The sequence below is a fragment of the Rana temporaria genome, chromosome 8, assembly GCF_905171775.1.
Source record: "Rana temporaria chromosome 8, aRanTem1.1, whole genome shotgun sequence".
NCBI lineage: Eukaryota > Metazoa > Chordata > Amphibia > Anura > Ranidae > Rana > Rana temporaria.
The window spans coordinates 144,668,381-144,687,649 of NC_053496.1; positions in this window are offsets into that span (position 1 = coordinate 144,668,381).

Here is a 19,269-nt window from a genome sequence, read left to right on the forward strand (position 1 = left end):
CGAACATCATTAGTCTTCCGTCCACCCTCGTTACCCCCACATCAAGCCGCTCCCCCCGCCCGCGAGTTGATTTCTGATTTTTTCGTTCGTGTAGGTGGCACTGCAGGAGTTAGTGCCCGCGCCCGCTCCTCTGCTGGCTCAAGTCCCGGCCAGCGTGTCTTTCCCTGGCGCCGCAGAGTGATTCTTCTCCCTCCGCTCTTGGCGCTCTGTCCTCAGAGAGAAGAAGCAGTGGCAGAACAGAAGTGGCAGAAAAAAAAAAAGAAGCCTGTGACCTGACCTGGCATCTGACTGTTTTTTTTGTGACACTGTCAGACTGACACTCCAGCGAGTCCAGCAGCCAGCAACAGCACTACAGGTACAGGATCAAGGAGGAAGTGACTCCTGGGGCCAGAATAAGGTGTGTACTTTCTTGGGGGGGGGTTCAATATCTACTGTCTGCAGCAGCATCTAAACATTATGGTATTGGCGGCATGGGTGGCATTGTCTGCAAGTAGCACATGCGTTATGGCATGTGTTACCTGCAGACAGTGCCACCCATGCGACCAATGCCATATTGTGCTGCAGATAGTGCCACCCATGACGCTAATGCCATGTGCTACCTGCAGAAAGTGCCACCCATGATGCTAATGCCATGTGCTATCTGCTGACAGTGCCACCCATGACGCTAATGCCATAACGCATGTGCTACCTGCTGACAGTGCCACCCATGCGGCCAATGCCATATTGCGTTATGGCATTAGCGTTATGGGTGGCACTGTCTGCAGCACAATATGGCATTGGCCGCATGGGTGGCAGTGTCTGCAGGTAGCACATGCGTCATGGCCCAACGCATGTGCTACCTGCAGACAGTGCTACCCATGCTACCAATGGCATTATGCCATTGATGGCATGGGACGCACTGTCTGCAGCATAATATGGCATTGGCGGGCGGCATGGCATGAGTGGCACTGTCTGCAGCACAATATGGCATCTGGAGAGGGGCCAGGGGTGGAGCTGAAGGAGGGACCAGGGGTGGAGCTAAAGGGGGCCCCGTCAGGTAGGCTGTACGGGGCCCCGTGATTTCTATCAGCGCCCAGGGCCCAGCTAACAGCGGGCAAGTGATTTCGGGCAGTTGTTACCCCTATGGTGGAAGGGATGGGGCTAGGGTGACCACGTGTCCCGGATTGCCCGGAACAGTCCCGCATTTTGCAGGTCTGTCCCGGGCACATTCATTTCATGACAATACAGTGTCCCAGAATAAAACTGACACAGCCACCCCCCAGGGCCAATCTGATGCCCCCAAAAAAGGTCACCACATCACCACTTTACTCACTAACAGTACTTGTCCTGGCCGGGAATGCCTGGAGGAGCACAATACCACCCCCTGATTGTGATTGGAGAAATCATAAATCCCCGCCTCTTGTGTCCAATCACTGTGCTGTGATTCGTTACAGCGTAAGCTGATTTTTGGGAAGACAGGGTGTCCCTGAATAGTAGTTTGGAAATGTGGTCACCCTAGATGTGGCCCAGTGTACTGGAATGGACGTAGGACTGGCTGGTAAGGTCTGAAGATCTCATCTTTTCTACCATGGCAGAGTGTTTTTGTCTGTGTCCGTCTGTATATATATATATATATTCCGTATGCCCCATATTGTTTGTTTTGTTCCTGGTGTGTGTGGAATGCTTCTGCGTTCCAGGATGCCCCTTCTCTTCTTGGTCCCTGGTTCTTCATACGTCCGCGGATGGGTCAGAGTCCGCACAGGTGCAGTTTGGCTGGTCTTCTCAGCGCATGCGCGCGACGGAGACCGGCCATGACGTCATTCCGGCGGGGGATTTAAACCGCTGAAAAATCCTATACAGGTGGGATAACATGTGGGCAATAACGGCAGCATCCCGGAACCTCTGCATTACTTGGGCAAGGTAAGCCCTGTCATTTGGGGGAATGTGTACCTTGGTTTTCTTAAAGGGGAAGTTAAAAAATAGAGGGACTGTGTATTTTAATTCTTTTATTTTTTTGGGTAAATACTTATCCTTAGCCTAATGCCCCGTACACACCATCACTTTATGTGATGAAAAAAAATGACGTTTTTAAAAACGTCACTTTAATTGACTGTGTGTGGGGGAAAACGTCGTTTTATGTCTTCTAAAAAACGACCAAAAAAATTGAAGCATGCTTCAATTTTATGTGTTGATTTTCAAAACGTAGTTTTTTACTTCACAGAAATTGACCGTGTGTAGCAAAAAACGTCGTTTAAAAAGACGTTTTTACATCCGCGCATGCCCAGAAGCTACTTATGAAGCAAGCTTCAATGGAAAAACGTGGTGGAACGTAACCTCGCTTTGCTAGAGCATTGTGAGAAAAACGATGGTGTGTAGGCAACTTCGTCTTTGAAAATTGAAGTTTCAAAAACGTCATTTTTTACTTCACAGAAAATGTCGTTTTTTTTCATCACATAAAGTGATGGTGTGTACGGGGCATTAGTGTCTGTGGTGTCCTCGGATTCTGTCACAGTTTTTTCTCCCTTGTCATGAACTCATCTTCACCACTGTGTGGCCAGCCCTTCTGCACAAGGTATGTGCGGAGGGGGTAGGGGGATGGTGTGATAATGTGTTTACAATTGGTGGTTGCTAACGGTTTTATTGGTCACCTTCCTTCCCCTCCCTCTGTCTGTACTGTTCTCATTACAGCCCGGCTAGATCTGTTCATCAGTCACAAGATAGGGACCTTGCCAGGCTGCATCATCATCATCACTCATCCTCCAGGTCCAGACGCGACACTCCGCCTGGGACCCATCGTCACAGGGGACGTTCACATTCCCCCTCTAAGTATAGTAGAGGTTCCCATTCCTCCTCTAGTCACCGCTAACACCACTGCGACAGTCGCTCTGACCATAGAGCATGCTGGGGATGTAAGACCAGAGTCCCAGAGGGAAAATCGCTATGCGACCCATGTTATGCCCGAGCGGTCGGTGAGAAAGAGATGGAAAAACAAAACCTTGAGTCTCGTTAGACCTGTGGTGCAACAGCCTATGAAGGAAATAGAGACCTTCCGCACAAGAAGCCAGTCCACCACCTTGTCTGGCTGACGAGGCCCAGCCTCATGATGCCTCCCATGATTCCTCGCATAGCGAGATGGAGGGAGATGAGTTCACGTTGGGCTTCAACTATGCCTTAGTCTCTCCACTAATCAAGGCGGTCAAGGAGATCCTAAAATTGGAGGATACTGCCCCCCCCCCCCGAAAAACAAAGAAAATTCTTCAAACAATTGGGGAAAGAACGCTCCAACTTTCCACTTCCCTCTGAGCTGAAAGACGTTTTTGAGGAAGAATGGAGCAAAGGGGATAAGAAGGTTTCTATGCTAAACAAAACCTCAATACTCTATCCCTTTAAAGCTGGATGTAAGGCATTTGGAAAATGCTCCCCTCGTTGATGCAGCAGTGATGCGCCTAGCAAAGCATGTCACCCTTGCACTAGAGGATACGGTATCTTTTAAAGATGGCCTGGAACACAAAATTGACCAAGACCTCAAAAGGATCTACAGCTTAGCCGGACTGGCCTGCAAACCAGCCCTGGCCCTTGAAGTTACTTCCAAAGCTATGGAGGCCTGGGTTCAAAATGTGGATTCCGTTCTGAAAGGAGTTTCAGAAGATCTAGCACAAGATTCGGCAGTGCAAGAACTTAAACTGGCAGTTGCCTTTCTGGGGGAGGCATCGATTGACCTCATTCGCCTGCTGGCTAGATCGATGTTGTCTTCAGTCACGGCCAAACGGGCACTATGGCTACGGGCACTATGGCTACGCCCCTGCCTTACTGACTCAGCCTCTAAGCAGGCATGGTGTAAAATCCCCTTTGAGGGGTCATCCTTGTTTGGTAACAAACTGGATAGCGCTATTTCAAAAGCCACAGGCGGGAAGTCGGAGTTCCTTTCCAAGGACAGGTGCCTGTTTAACCAGAGAAGACCTCAGCGTAGACGCAGTACAGAATGCTTGAGGGAAGTGCGCTCCTATAAACTTGGGCGGGATTTCAGTAGAAGTTGGAATTGGAACAAAGGACAGTCATCCTTTCAAAAGTCCTCCAAGAAACAGACACCCAGTGGGTGCGAGCCAACAAAATCCTTTTGAGATTGGGCCCACGGGTCGGGTAGGGGGTCGCTTACGTCTCTTCCGGCACGTCTGGGTGGCCTCGATCTCAGATTACTGGACCATCAAAACAGTCTCCACAGGCCACACAAGATTCCTCCCCACAGACCAATGTCCATGTCACTACCACGATCAGAAGAAAAATGACAAGTCCTGCTGTCATATGTAAATGCTGAAAGATCAAGGGGCAGTGGTGCCAGTGCCGAAGAACAAGGAATTCCAGGGAGTATACTCCCCCCTCTTTCTAGTACAGAAAAATAATGGCTCCTGGCGCCCGGTGATAGACCTTACTTTTCTCAACAAATTCATAAGGCACGAGAAATTCAAGATGGAATCACTTTCGACTAGACGTGCAATTCGTTTTGTTTCTAATTCGTTTTTTTATGAAAATTCGGAAATTCGTTAATTACGAATTTTCGTATTTCCGAAAATTGGAATTCACGAATTTACGAATTTTCGTATTTCCGAAAATTCGAATTTACGAATTTTCGTTTTTTCGAAAATTCAGTTTTTCCCCGAATATTCGTATTTCCGTTTTTCCCCGAATTTTCGTATTTACGTATTTCGGAAATTCGGATTTTCGGAAATACAAAAACATTTTGGATTTTTCAATTTTCGAAATTCCGAATATTTTTGAATTTTTCAATTTTCGAATTTTTCCATTTTCGAATTTTTCAAGTTTCATATTTTCGAATTTTTCAAGTTTCGAATTTTCGAATTTTCGTATTTACGAATTTCGGAAATTCGGATTTTCAGAAATTCGGAAATACGAAACAAATTCGGATTTTTCAATTTTCGAAATTCCGAATTTTCGAATTTTTCAATTTTCGAAATTCCGAATTTTCGAATTTTTCAATTTTCGAATTTTACTATTTTAGAATTTTTCAAGTTTCGAATTTTCGAATTTTTCAAATTTCGAATTTTTCAATTTTCGATTGGGAATTTTTCAATTTGGAATTTTTCAGATTTGGAATTTTTCAAATTTGGAATTTTTCAGATTTGGAATTTTTCAAATTTCGAATTTTTCAAATTACGAATTTTTCAATTTCCGAATTTCGAATTTTCGTATTTCCGAATTTTCGTATTTCCGAATTTCGAAAATTCGAAATTCGAAAATTGAAAAATTCGAAATTTGAAACATTTTTCAATTTTCGAACTTCAATTTTTTCAATTTTCGTCATTTCGAATTTCCGAAATTCGGAAATACGAAAATGCGAAATAAGAAAAATTCGAAATTTGAAAATTGAAAAAATAGAGTTCGAAATTTCGAAATTTGAAAAATTCGAAATTTGAAAAATTCGAAATTTGAAAAATTCGAAATTTGAAAAATTCGAAATTTGAAAATTAAAAAAATCGAAGTTCGAAATTTGAAAATTGAAAAAATCGAAATTTGAAAAATTTGAAATTTGAAAAATTCGAAATTTGAAAAATTTGAAATTTGAAAATTAAAAAAATCGAAGTTCGAAATTTGAAAATTGAAAAAATCGAAATTTGAAAAATTCGAAATTTGAAAAATTCGAAATTTGAAAAATTCGAAATTTGAAAAATTCGAAATTTGAAAATTAAAAAAATCGAAGTTCGAAATTTGAAAATTGAAAAAATCGAAGTTCGAAATTTGAAAAATTCGAAAATCGAAATTTCGAAAATTCAAAATTCGAAAATTGAAAAAATCGAAAATTGAAAAAAATGTTTCAAATTTCGAATTTTTCAATTTCCGAATCTTCGAATTTTCGTATTTCTGAATTTTCGTATTTTCGAATTTTTCGAAATTTGGTATTTCCGAATTTTTCGAAATTTGGTATTTCCGAATTTTCGTATTTCCGAATATTTTCGTATTTCCGAATTTTCGTATTTCGAAATTTCGAAAATTGAAAAATAAAAAACTCGAAATTTCGAAAATGAAAACATTTCCAAAATTCGAAATACGAAACTTCGAAAATACGAAATTTCGAAAATTAAAAATTCGAAAACTGAAAAATTCGAAATTTCAAAAAATCGAAATGTCGAAAATTTAAAAAATCGAAATTCGAAAATTCAAAATTTAGAAAATTCGTAAATTTCCGAATTTCCGATTTTTTTAAAAAACGAATGAAACAAAAACGGAAAAAACTAGTTTTTCGAATTTCCCGAATTTACGAATTTACAAATTTACGAAAAAATAAAAAAAACGAAAATAACATCAACGAAAAAAAACGAATTTTTTGGCAGTGCACATGTCTACTTTCGACCATGCAGAAAATAGTTTAACCAGGCGACTGGTTAATTTCAATAGATCTAAAGGACGCGTACTTTCATGTTCCAGTGGCAGAAGTATTCCACAAATATCTTCGGTTCCAAGGTGGACAAGAGCACTTGTAGTTTATATGTCTTCCGTTCAGATTGACGACTTCTGCAAGAATTTTTTCAAAGGTTCTGTTGGCAGTAGTGTCTCTTATCAGAACAAAAGGGGTACGACTGTACCACTACCTGGACGACCTGTTAGTACTATCTCAAGACAGACAACAACTTCTAGTTCACAAGGAACAAGTAATTTCCACACTAATGGAGTTCGGATGGTTCCTAAACCGGGAGAAAAGTCAGCTAGAACCGACCCAGTGCCTAATCTCCATAGGAGCCCAGTTCAACACCATAGAGAACACCATCTCTCTTCCAGAAGAAAAAATCCCAGTCATTCGGGAAAGAATCTCCTTAGCCTTAGACTCCTCACATCTGAGTGCTTCGCAGTGCCTAAAGATAATTGGCATAATGGTGGACACATCCCCTATGGTGAAATGGGCAATGTGGAGGCTTCGCCCCTTTCAAGAGGGCTTCCTTCAGCAATGGAGGTCAGAAGACATCAGTCAGTTGATCCGGATCACTCAGTTAATGAGAAACAGTCTCTTTTGGTGGCTTCAACGCAAAAACCTATTGACATGCCACTCTCTTGCCCCCATCCATTGGGTGACTATTACATCCGATGACAGCAATGCGGGCTGGGGGGCCCACTGTGGGTCAGAACTTGCACAAGGCAAGTGGGATGCCCGTCTTCACATTCCAGGTTCAAACATTCTGGAACTTTGTGCAGCATGGTGTTCCCTATTTCCTGAAAGGGAAATCAGTCCTACTCAAGATGGACAACACCACAGCTGTGGCATATGTGAAGAGACTAGGGGGCACTTGGAGCTCCGCCCTCCTCCAAGAGGTCAAGCCCATCATGACCTGGGCTCAGAGGAACCTGCTCAATCTGACGGCAGTCTTCATTCCAGGGGAGCAGAACATTCAAGCAGATTTCCTGTCTTGCAGCAATCTAGACAATCTGCACCCACAGACCTTCAAGTGGATCCTATCGTTGGGAATCAAACTTGAGGTGGATCTGTTTGCATCCCCCTGCAACTACAAAATCAACAAGTACTACACTCGAGTTCGTTGCAGTCAAGCTTTCGGGTGGATGCATTAACAAGTTGGTGGAATTTCAACAAGGCGTATGCCTTCCCTCCACCTCAGATCATTCTCAAATTCCTACAGAGGCTTCAGACAGAGGCAGTCGAGGTGGTGACAATTGCACCCTACTGGCCGAGCAGACCGTGGTTTCCCCCCCTGAACCAGATGAGCTTCCGGGACCCGTTGCCTCTCCCTCTCAGGCCGGACCTTCTTTCTCAGGGGGTGACCCTGCAACCCTGTCCAGCGATACTGAGACTAATGGTCTGGGTCTTAAGAGGGAGAGGCTAGAGTCTCTCGGGTGTGCTTCGAGAGTTTTTTCTACCCTCATGAGTTCCAGAAAGCCTAATACAAACAGAGTCTACAGTAGAATATGGGCTAAGTTTGTTAACTTCTCTACTTCTGCAGGAAAATCATGTAGAGACCCTGGAGACCAAGACATCCTCAGTTTTCTCCAGTCTGGCCTGGACCTTCCTTTGTCTGTTAGTTCCCTTAGGGTACAAGTCTCAGCTCTGTCAGCATTCTCGGGAACATCATGGGCAACTCACCCACTGATACGGCAGTTCTTTCATGGGGCATCGAGACTCAGGCCTCAGAGGAAACCTAGATTCCCCGAATGGGATCTTCCACTCGTCCTTGATGCATTATCAGCTCTCAACAACAAAGATCTTTCAATTAGGGCTTGTCATTAAAACTGGCCTTTCTGGTGGCCATCACTTAGGCTAAAAGAGTGTCAGAGATAGGCTTTTTGGGATGTCAGGAACCCTTTCTGACTTTCTTTCCAGACCGGGTGGTCCTTATTCCCATGCTTGGTTCTAAGCCGAAAGTTACTTCTGTATTCCATGAAAACCAGGAGATTGTGCTTCCTACATTCAAATCTTCTTAATCCACAGAAGTCCATCCCTTGGATGTAGGTAAAACTCTGAAAGAATACTTACGAGTCACTTCATCGTTCAGACGCTCCAATCATCTCTTCTCTGGCAGCAACAGGGGAAAACGTGCTTCTTCTAGAACAATAGCGGCCTGGATCGTTCAATCCATTCAACAGACTTACAGGGCGAAGGGCTTGGCTCCTCCAGAGGTGGTGACAGCTCATTCCACCAGAGGCATGGCAGCCTCATGGGCAGCGGCTTGACGTGTGGCTCCTTGTCAGTTGACGGGAAAGATTAAATATTTTTTGTTCAGCATACCCTCCCGTGTGGATTGGCTAGTTATTTCCCACACGTAGTCTGCCATGGATGCTGTCAGGAAAACAGAAAATGTATTACCAAATACTTACCGTAATTTTCCTTTCCTGATAGACTCCATGGCAGATGGAGTTCCCACCCATGAATGAGAATATGAGAATTGGACTAAGAGTCGGCTAGTTAGGGAACACAGTCCATGGAGGTGAGCTCAAATTTATGGGTAGAGGGTCCTATAGCAGTGGAGAGGAGGCGGTGTTAACCCACACGTAGTCTGCCATGGAGTCTATCAGGAAAGCAAAATTACGGTAAGTATTTGGTAATACATTTTCAGTTTTTCTGTTGCAGGAAAAAAGATCAATAAGTTAACTGGTTGTATTTAGTGTTTTCAGAAGATATTTTTTTTTTTCATTTTGGAACAGAGTTATTCTATAAAACCTTTACTTAAGAAATGTAAGAGTTATTTATTAACATACCCTGAATGCCTGTTAATTTGTTGCTAAACCATTCTATAATTGTACAATGAGATCGAGGAGGGAAGTATGGCATACTTCTGGAATAATAGGAGATGTCATTAAGCCCTTATTTGTGGGCTGCTAATTGCATTGGTAAGACAGCTACATTTGTACTGACCAAGCGAACACACTGGGAAAGGAAGAAAGAGAGACCTGCAACTTAATACACGGGCTGCAATCTCTTATGAAGAAATTGTTACATAAACAGAAGAATACACCGTTCTTATCAATCAGAGCCCCTAAAATGCAGGTTAATACCAATTATATGTGGCATTTCCTACCATGACCATTTTGGGTAGAAGCTATGGTAAACTGGGTCATGGAACCATGCATTTTTTTATTTATTAGTTAGGGTTATGATTTCCCCTAATCAACTATACACAAAGCCAGATTTTGAAATGGATTCAAATCTTGGATTCAGGATATGTTTTTTTTTTTTTTTTTTAAGTACATTCGCTTTCTTTATACTGTATATTAAAAATGAAACATTTTACTAAAGTTAAAAAAACTAAAATAACATACAGTATATGCTTTAGGTTGAAATTCTCAATTGTTTCATCATGTTTCTTTAAAATTCTGTGTACATTTTCACTCCATAAATATCTCAAAACCATTCCAGAGATCCCCATCTGCACTCATTTCCTTTATGCAATAACATTCACATGGAGGGGCAGTATCTGGGTGCCCCTTTATTGTTAAAGGGGGCTTACAGTTCCCGATAAGTTCCCGATAAGCCCCCCCATCTGCAGACCCTCACAACCACAAGGCTAGGATTGTGGGGGATGGACCCTTGTAATATGGGCTAAAGGTGCTTTGCCAGAGGATTTCACCCCCGGCTAAGGCCCTCCTCATGATATGGGTATGGAGGGGATTCCCATGTGGATGAGGACAAGGGTCTCTTACCTACAAACCTTGGCCTGGTGGTTGTAGGGGTCTGCAGGCAGGGGGCTTATCAGAATCTTAAATATATATATATATATATATATATATATATATATATATATATATATATATATATCTCAATGATGTCATCTAGGAGACCCCAACCCCTTGTTTATAACAGCTGTCATCTACTCGCCCTGTCATTCGATTTGGTGAGATGCTTCTAGCAAATTGTCTAGAAGTATCTCAGCCAATTTGCTAGATAATGTTGTTTTTTATGTTTTTTTTTATTCTTTTATTAAAGGACTTATGCTTTTTTTTTCACTGTTTTTATTTTTTGTATGGGCCTGTTCTTTCATGGCCAGCCAGGCTGTATGTTTAGATTAACCACTTCAGCTCTGGGAGTACTTGGGGGAAGGTAAAAGATGCCCTATGTGGGGAAAGAGAATATGTGGGGGGCACTATGGTGACAATGACATCAATAAAGGTTTAATATTGAATTTTAGGCCACAAGGGATAGGTTTGATTTAAATGAATGGAGTTGACATTCTGATTTTTTTTTATATTGTTGTACGGCTTTTTTTCAAATAGCTGATATAAGAAGACAAGACATTCTATTATTCACTAAATTTGCCGATTATAAATTCTACCTATGTCTTGCTTTATGCTAATATGTCTGCCTGTCATACAGGGTTGACAACTGTCAGTAAATTTACTGACAGTTTGAAAAAACAGTGATTTTTACAGCTGTCATTAAATGTCCATTTTTTTATTTATTTCATGTTGGTAAAAATCTGTCTTTTTTTTCAGGCAGGTTAGTGCTGGCTCATCAAGTATACGAAAGAACCCCTTGACAGCCACTTATCCAGGCAGAGTTTGGAGCCATGAAAGAAGGTGCAGTAGAAATGGCCTAATGTAGCACTTCCGGCGCCAAGTGACAGTTTAATCCCTCAACCAAAGTGGTGAAGAAATGGTGAACACTATAGTAAAGTGAAGAGAAAATACCAATAAAAAGGATAATGGTATTGCTCTTTAAAGCAGCTGTTTAAATTAAATGGTAAAACCATCTAAAAGTATAAAAAAGATTATCAGTGAAACGTGAACTAGTGTTCAGAAAGATAAAAACAGCGCTATGAGTTGGATATAAACCAGCTCAGAAATAGTGGTCCTAAAGGTCAATGATGATGTGGCAGGTGATTAACTGTGGTATATGTGCACCAAATACCTAAAAAATCACCTTAATGTGGATTACTCCCCCAATTGGGGTGCAGGCTTACCACAACAAAATAAAGGTATCTTGTACTCAGATCATCAGACCATCAGGTATTATGCAGGGTTAACTTCTCAGGCGGTGGTACATAGAAGGCAACAATACAAAACTTGCATAGTGTGATATTGCACAGTAAGACCCCGGCTAAGATAAGTGTGAAGCACCAATGGTTAATGCCCGTACAATAAGGTTAACGTAAATGAACATAAACAACAAAGGTTTCACCGCTGTCACCGCCGTCTTTCCGTCCATAGGGGCCGCGCGAGCGCTGCGGGAGTGTTTTTGAATCTTCCTCTCTGTGGTTGGTGACAGGTGGAGCGCGGTGGAACGCAGAGATGTCTTCCTGTGTAGCGCTGTCTGTAGCCACGCCCTGATGCGTTTCGTCACTTCCGACTTCAACTGAGGGCGTGGCTACACAGCGCCATTCACTATCTCTTTATACCCATACAACGCACGGCTATTGGGTCAGTCCTCTCCGCCCACCGGACCTGATTGGTGCTATTCATCCCGGACGTCTGGATGGACATCAGCCGGGTTGTAAATGAGTTTAGGGGGGGATATGTGAAAAGGGAACAAACTGCACTTTAATACGGTCCGAAACGACCAGAATAAAAAACTACTATATATTGCTCATCCTGTCTGGGAAAATGATTCATTAGGCAACGAGTCATACGAGACATATAGTAAATTATAAGAGCTATATACTTAAAGTATAAAGTATAGTTATGTGTTGATAAGGTATTATGCAAGGAGACTTTTTAATAATAATAAAAAGAATGAATGAAGACTGATGTTACTTATTATCTATAGAGCAATAGAACGGCTAAATGTTTTATCCAATCACATATGTTGTGGGTGTGTCTAACTGGTCTCATTTCATTCATAAGACAGTGTAAAGAAAAGAGCCAAATAATGAGACAACGATCCCTCATATGGTGCTGATAATGACAAAATTGCATGCAGCCATTATGTGACATCGGGATTGGTCAACACAGAAAAAATAATAATAGTAGTAGCGGGGAAGATATTCATATCATGAGAGTTTTGTGTGACCCGGCCACAGAAACAAATGCTTGGTATAGCCGCGCAATCATCATAATAAAACGAAACAGGGATGCACAGTGATGTGCATCCTCCTCTCACACACCTTGTGTGTGAAAAGCAAATATGAATATTAAAAAAGTGTATATAGAGGCTGATATAGGACCTTCTGAAACATTAATGATACCGGTGGTTATCATAATTGTATAACCAGATGTAGGACAGACAATGCGCAAGATATATATAAAAAGAACATAGAATCTGTCACCTATATAGTGTACATTAGGGGAAATATTACTCTGCAGGGTAATGATTCTTAGAGGAAGATTTATATAAATATACACAAAAAATATATAAAATCTAAAAAAGGGGTTAATATCATATATAAAAAATATATATAATAAAATATTAAAATATATATAAAATATAAAAAATATATAAAAAATATATAAAAATATAATAATATATAAAAATATATAAATATATATATAAGAGAGACAAGGGGACAAGGAGACAGGTATGTTGTAATGTGCCACAAGGAATAAGAGACACGGTTCTGTATTAGCGGGCAAAGGCCATCGTACTGTCATATCTAGGAACTGGGGCAAGATGGTTCCCAGGTCAGTCGGTGGTGGTCATATAACCAAATGATGGGACACTGCAGACCTATTTCAGGTCAGCGGTAGGGGCTGGATAGGTCAGCTTTCGAACTTTTGAAGATATGAATATATGGATCATATAGTAGAAACCGAGGGAGCTGGGTCAGTAGTCACTAATAAAGCAGTTGATATCCAAGTCAACGTTTAACCCTTTTGGTGCCAATGTACCGGCCAAAAATATCCACTCGGTTTCACGTTTTGATAGTTCTCTTACATGGTTACATCCCCTCCATGTTGGTTCGACATGGTCAATGCCCGAAAATTTAAGACCAGCTGGGTTACAGTCATGGTGTAATTTGAAATGTAATGACACACTGTGGTCCTTGTAACCCAATTTGATATTAGCGACATGTTCAGCTATTCTGATTTTGAGTTTCCTCTTGGTTCTGCCGATATACATTAGGTGACAGGGGCACTCAAGCATGTATACCACATGTGTGGTGTTACATGTGATGAAAGATTTGACCTGGAACTGGGTGTCGTTTGCCGTAGAGGTGAAAGAGTCAATACAACTTCTTGGTCTATCCGCTTCTTTACATGGGAGGCATTTTTTGCAAGGAAAGAAGCCATCCTTGTCCCAAAAGGAAGGAGGCTTCTTTGGAGGGTCTAGAACCTTTTTTATCACTTTGTCCCCAAAACTTACAGCTTTCCTGTATATAAAACCAGGTTTCTTTGGGAGGACTGAATTGAGAGTTTTGTCTAGGAATAGGATATGCCAATGGTTTTTAAAAATCATTTCTACTTCTTTATATTGGCTATGGTATCCAGATATAAAGCTCCACTCGTGCATATTTTTCTTAGTCTGTGATTGTGTTGTCTTGAGGCAGTTGACCCGTGGTAGTTGTGACAGTTCTTCAATGATTTTATCCAGATGGTTGTTTTTATATCCTTTTTCTATGAATTTGTCTTTGAGTAGAAGGGCCTGTGACTTAAAGTCAGTGTCATCAGTGCATTTGCGTTTAACACGCATCAGTTGACCCTTCGGGATATTTCTCAACCACATCGGATGATGACCACTTTGAATAGGTAAAAAACTGTTAGAGTCAGTTGGTTTAAAATATACCTTAGTGCCCAATTTATTAGTGTTTCTAAAAATATTAAAGTCCAAGAAATGAATGCTTTGCTGATTATATTCACTGGTTAGATGAATATTGCATTTGTTTCTATTAAGATCCTCTAAAAACACTTCCAATGTTAAAAGGGAACCTGCCCAGATAAAAAATAAATCATCAATATAGCGACGGTAAAATAATAGTTTCTTCTGCTGATTATTAAAAATTGTTTTGTCCTCCCACTCTGCCATAAAAAGATTTGCAATGCTAGGGGCAAACTTAGCCCCCATTGCGACACCGTTTTTCTGTGTGTAAAAACAGTCATTGTACCAGAAGTAATTATGACCTAGGCAGAAGTCTAAGCAATTGCGTAAAAATATTTTAAGGGTATGTGATATCTTCTCTTTTCGAGAGGGCCCAATTTAATGCCAGAAGGGCATCGTCGTGCTGTATTATTGTATAAAGTGATGAAACATTTGCCGTCACTAAGTATACTTCATCCAGGCCAGACAAATCAATCTCCTGTAGTTGGATGAGGAGTTCCTTCGTATCCCTTAGGTAGGCTTTGGTGGTAGTAACGCTTTTTTGGAGGTAATGGTCCAAAAATTGTCCCAACCGTGATGTCACGGACCCAATTCCGTTGACTATTGGTCTAGCTGGTGGAAAGAGTACATCTTTATGGATTTTGGGCAATGTATAAATTGTCGGAATTCGGCAACTGCTAGGCACTAAGTACTTCCTCTCCTTACTGGATATTGCATAGGACAGGTATCCTTCTTGTACCAGACTTTGTAAGGTTATTTCAAACTGTGGTGTAGGGTCCTTTTTCAATTTCAGGTAAGTTGCTGTGTCTGAGAGCATGTCGATCAGTTGTGTGTGGTAGAATTCTTTACTTAGAATAACTACACCTCCTTCTTTGTCTGCTGGTCTGATCACGATTTCTTTCCTTTTTTCCAATAGCTCGATCCCATCCCTTATGTGTCTTGGATTGATGTCTTTTTTAGGTTTTACTAATTCTAAGTCACGTAGAAGAAGTCCCTTAAAGACGTCCAAGGGCTGGTTTGATCCTACAAGTGGGTTAAACAATGATTTATTCCGCAGTCCGCTATCAGTCATTGGTATGGGGGCACGTCCCATAACATTTGGATATTTATTCAAAAAATATTTTTTCATACTCAATCTCCTAGTGTATTTGTGGATGTCGATGAAGACGTTAAATGTATTTATTGGGCGGTTAAGGCCGCATTTCAGACCCAGATTTAAGATGTTAGTCTCTTTGTCTGTTAAAATGGTGTCCGTTAAGTTAAAAATTCCTCCTACTCGTAATCTCTTAATCTTCTTTTCTTGTTGTTCCTTTGTGTGTCTCCCTGCTCTGCATCCTCTGGGTCTCTTCTCCAAGGACCTGGTTGAGGACCTCTTTCTCGATCTGAGTGCGGTTGATCTCTCCCCTGTGGGTCCCTGTATGATTTTCCCTGATTGGTTTCCCTGTATTGTGTGTATTGTTGGGGGTGCGTTGTGGGTCTCCCCCTGTGGCTTGATGCCCCTCTCCCCCTTTTCTGCCACCCCCGGCCTCTCCCTAAAAAAGGACGGGGTGATTGGTATCTTGGTTCATATTCCTCGTCCTGTAAGGGTTCATACCTGTTATATACAGGGACATGGTGATATGTGTCCGTAGGGGGGTGGTCTCTGATTATGGTTAGAAGAACCTGCATTCCTACCCCTGCCTCTTGCTTGGTTAGAGACATTTCTTGTGGGTGTGGAGCGGTGAATAGGTTCTGTATTTCTGTTAGTACCTGGTTGTGTTAGAGTACTGGATGAAGGCTGTGTTCCCCCAGTGGCCTGTTCCTGCTGAGTTTCCATAGTATTGGTTTCATCGTCCCCTGTTTCTGTGATGTTGTTTTGTTGCCAAAGGTAAATGCAGTTAAGGTAAATGTCCAAATTTCTGTCACTAAGGAAGCGTACTGCATCCATGGCAGCCACGGAAAAGTTATATAGACTATAAAATAGTTATATAGAAGATATGAAAGAAGGTGCAGTAGAAATGGCCTAATGTAGCACTTCTGGCGCCAAGTGACAGTTTAATCCCTCAACCAAAGTGGTGAAGAAATGTTGAACACTATAGTAAAGTGAAGAGAAAATACCAATGAAAAGGATAATAGTATTGCTCTTTAAAAGCAGCTGTTTAAATTAAATGGTAAAACCATCTAAAAGTATAAAAAAGATTATCAGTGAAACGTGAACTAGTGTTCAGAAAGATAAAAACAGCGCTATGAGTTGGATATAAACCAGCTCAGAAATAGTGGTCCTAAAGGTCAATGATGATGTACAAGAACAAGTCTCCTGCGCTCTGATATTTTTAGGAAGTACTATGAAGTGGTGCAGTTCAATTAAAAGTTATCATCTAGAGTCTTGCAGCCCTCCTCAGAATCGTGGGAATTCATGAAACTATAAAAGAGAAGAAAAAGAGCGGAGGGCGCACCGACCTCGTGTGATACTGATAAAATGTATTTATTCCAAAATTAAAATCAATGGTTATACTCACAAAATTGGAGTTAAAATCAGGCTTTAAAAATGAGTACAGCAGATGTCCAGCATCGTCAGTGGAACACGAATAATCGTTTGAACCAATCAGTCGATGTAATAGCTGACGCGTTTCGGGGGCGTACCCCTTTCCTCAGAGCTAACGTGGTCTGCAGTGCTCCCTCGCCGTGGTGATTGTGGGAATATATATACACACACATGCACATACACACACGCCCACACATGTGGACAGACAGACCTGTGCTGATAGGTCAGTGTCAAGGTGTACACCTCCCGGGTAAGTGCAGCCTAAATTGTTTGCTTCTTAAGCTGTCATTCCATATAGACTCTGTCTCCTATATACTGTAAGCCAGTGATAGGAGACAGAGTCTATATGGAATGACAGCTTAAGAAGCAAACAATTTAGGCTGCATTGCTGGTTTGAGACCACCCTCATGAAAGGGATAGGTGCTTTGAGGATTTGGAGGAGGGGCCCCTGAAAAAACGCCCCCCTTACCCGGGAGGTGTACACCTTGACACTGACCTATCAGCACAGGTCTGTCTGTCCACATGTGTGGGCGTGTGTGTATGTGCATGTGTGTGTATATATATATTCCCACAATCACCACGGCGAGGGAGCACTGCAGACCACGTTAGCTCTGAGGAAAGGGGTACGCCCCCGAAACGCGTCAGCTATTACATCGACTGATTGGTTCAAACGATTATTCGTGTTCCACTGACGATGCTGGACATCTGCTGTACTAATTTTTAAAGCCTGATTTTAACTCCAATTTTGTGAGTATAACCATTGATTTTAATTTTGGAATAAATACATTTTATCAGTATCACACGAGGTCGGTGCGCCCTCCGCTCTTTTTCTTCTCAATGATGATGTGGCAGGTGATTAACTGTGGTATATGTGCACCAAATACCTAAAAAATCACCTTAATGTGGATTACTCCCCCAATTGGGGTGCAGGCTTACCACAACAAAATAAAGGTATCTTGTACTCAGATCATCAGACCATTAGGTATTATGCAGGGTTAACTTCTCAGGCGGTGGTACATAGAAGGCAAAAATACAAAACTTGCATAGTGTGATATTGCACAGTAAGACCCCGGCTAAGATAAGTGTGAAGCACCAATGGTTAATGCCTGTACAATAAGGTTAACGTAAATGAACATAAACAACAAAGGTTTCACCGCTGTCACCGCCGTCTTTCCGTCCATAGGGGCCGCGCGAGCGCTGCGGGAGTGTTTTTGAATCTTCCTCTCTGTGGTTGGTGACAGGTGGAGCGCGGTGGAACGCAGAGATGTCTTCCTGTGTAGCGCTGTCTGTAGCCACGCCCTGACGTGTTTCGTCACTTCCGACGTTAACTGAGGGCGTGGCTACACAGCGCCATTCACTATCTCTTTATACCCATACAACGCACGGCTATTGCTATCTTTATACCCATACAACGCTGTCTGTAGCCACGCCCTGGTTGAGGGATTAAACTGTCACTTGGCGCCAGAAGTGCTACATTAGGCCATTTCTACTGCACCTTCTTTCATATCTTCTATATAACTATTTTATAGTCTATATAACTTTTCCGTGGCTGCCATGGATGCAGTACGCTTCCTTAGTGACAGAAATTTGGACATTAACACTATTTTTACCGTGAATGAACAAACGACTGCACAAACTAATTACAACACCACATTAACCACCCTGGGCAACACACTTGAGAAACAATTTAGAACATGGTGGGACATATGCACACTGGAGCAGTACCTTAAAGAAAAAATCATCATAAGAAGCCTCAGATGGGAAGTCACACCTCAAGATGGACTCGATGACAGAGACTCCATGGTGGAGTGGCTAGATTTTTTTAATGGGGTTGGTCACAAATTACAGGATCTTATTCTAAGGAGAAAAAAGAGGAAAATTATCAAATTAGAAGCAAAGATAAATGAGCTAGAGTCACTACTAGACCCAATCAAAGACTCACAACAGGTCATTGATTTCAATAACCGGATAAAAAAGCGTCTAGAAAAAGTTGACAAAGAAACGCAAAAAACTAAGACAAAAAAGTTTCACCGAGATGTAGGTGACTTTAGAAGCAACTGCATTTACCTTTGGCAACAAAACAACATCACAGAAACAGGGGAAGATGAAACCAATACTATGGAAACTCAGCAGGAACAGGCCACTGGGGGAACACAGCCTTCATCCAGTACTCTAACACAACCAGGTACTAACAGAAATACAGAACCTATTCACCGCTCCACACCCACAAGAAATGTCTCTAACCAAGCAAGAGGCAGGGGTAGGAATGCAGGTTCTTCTAACCATAATCAGAGACCACCCCATACGGACACATATCACCATGTCCCTGTATATAACATGTATGAACCCTTACAGGACGAGGAATATGAACCAAGATACCAATCACCCCATCCTTTTTTAGGGAGAGGCCGGGGGTGGCAGAAAAGGGGGAGAGGGGCATCAAGCCACAGGGGGAGACCCACAACGCACCCCCAACAATACACACAATACAGGGAAACCAATCAGGGACCATCATACAGGGACCCACAGGGGAGAGATCAACCGCTCTCAGATCGAGAAAGAG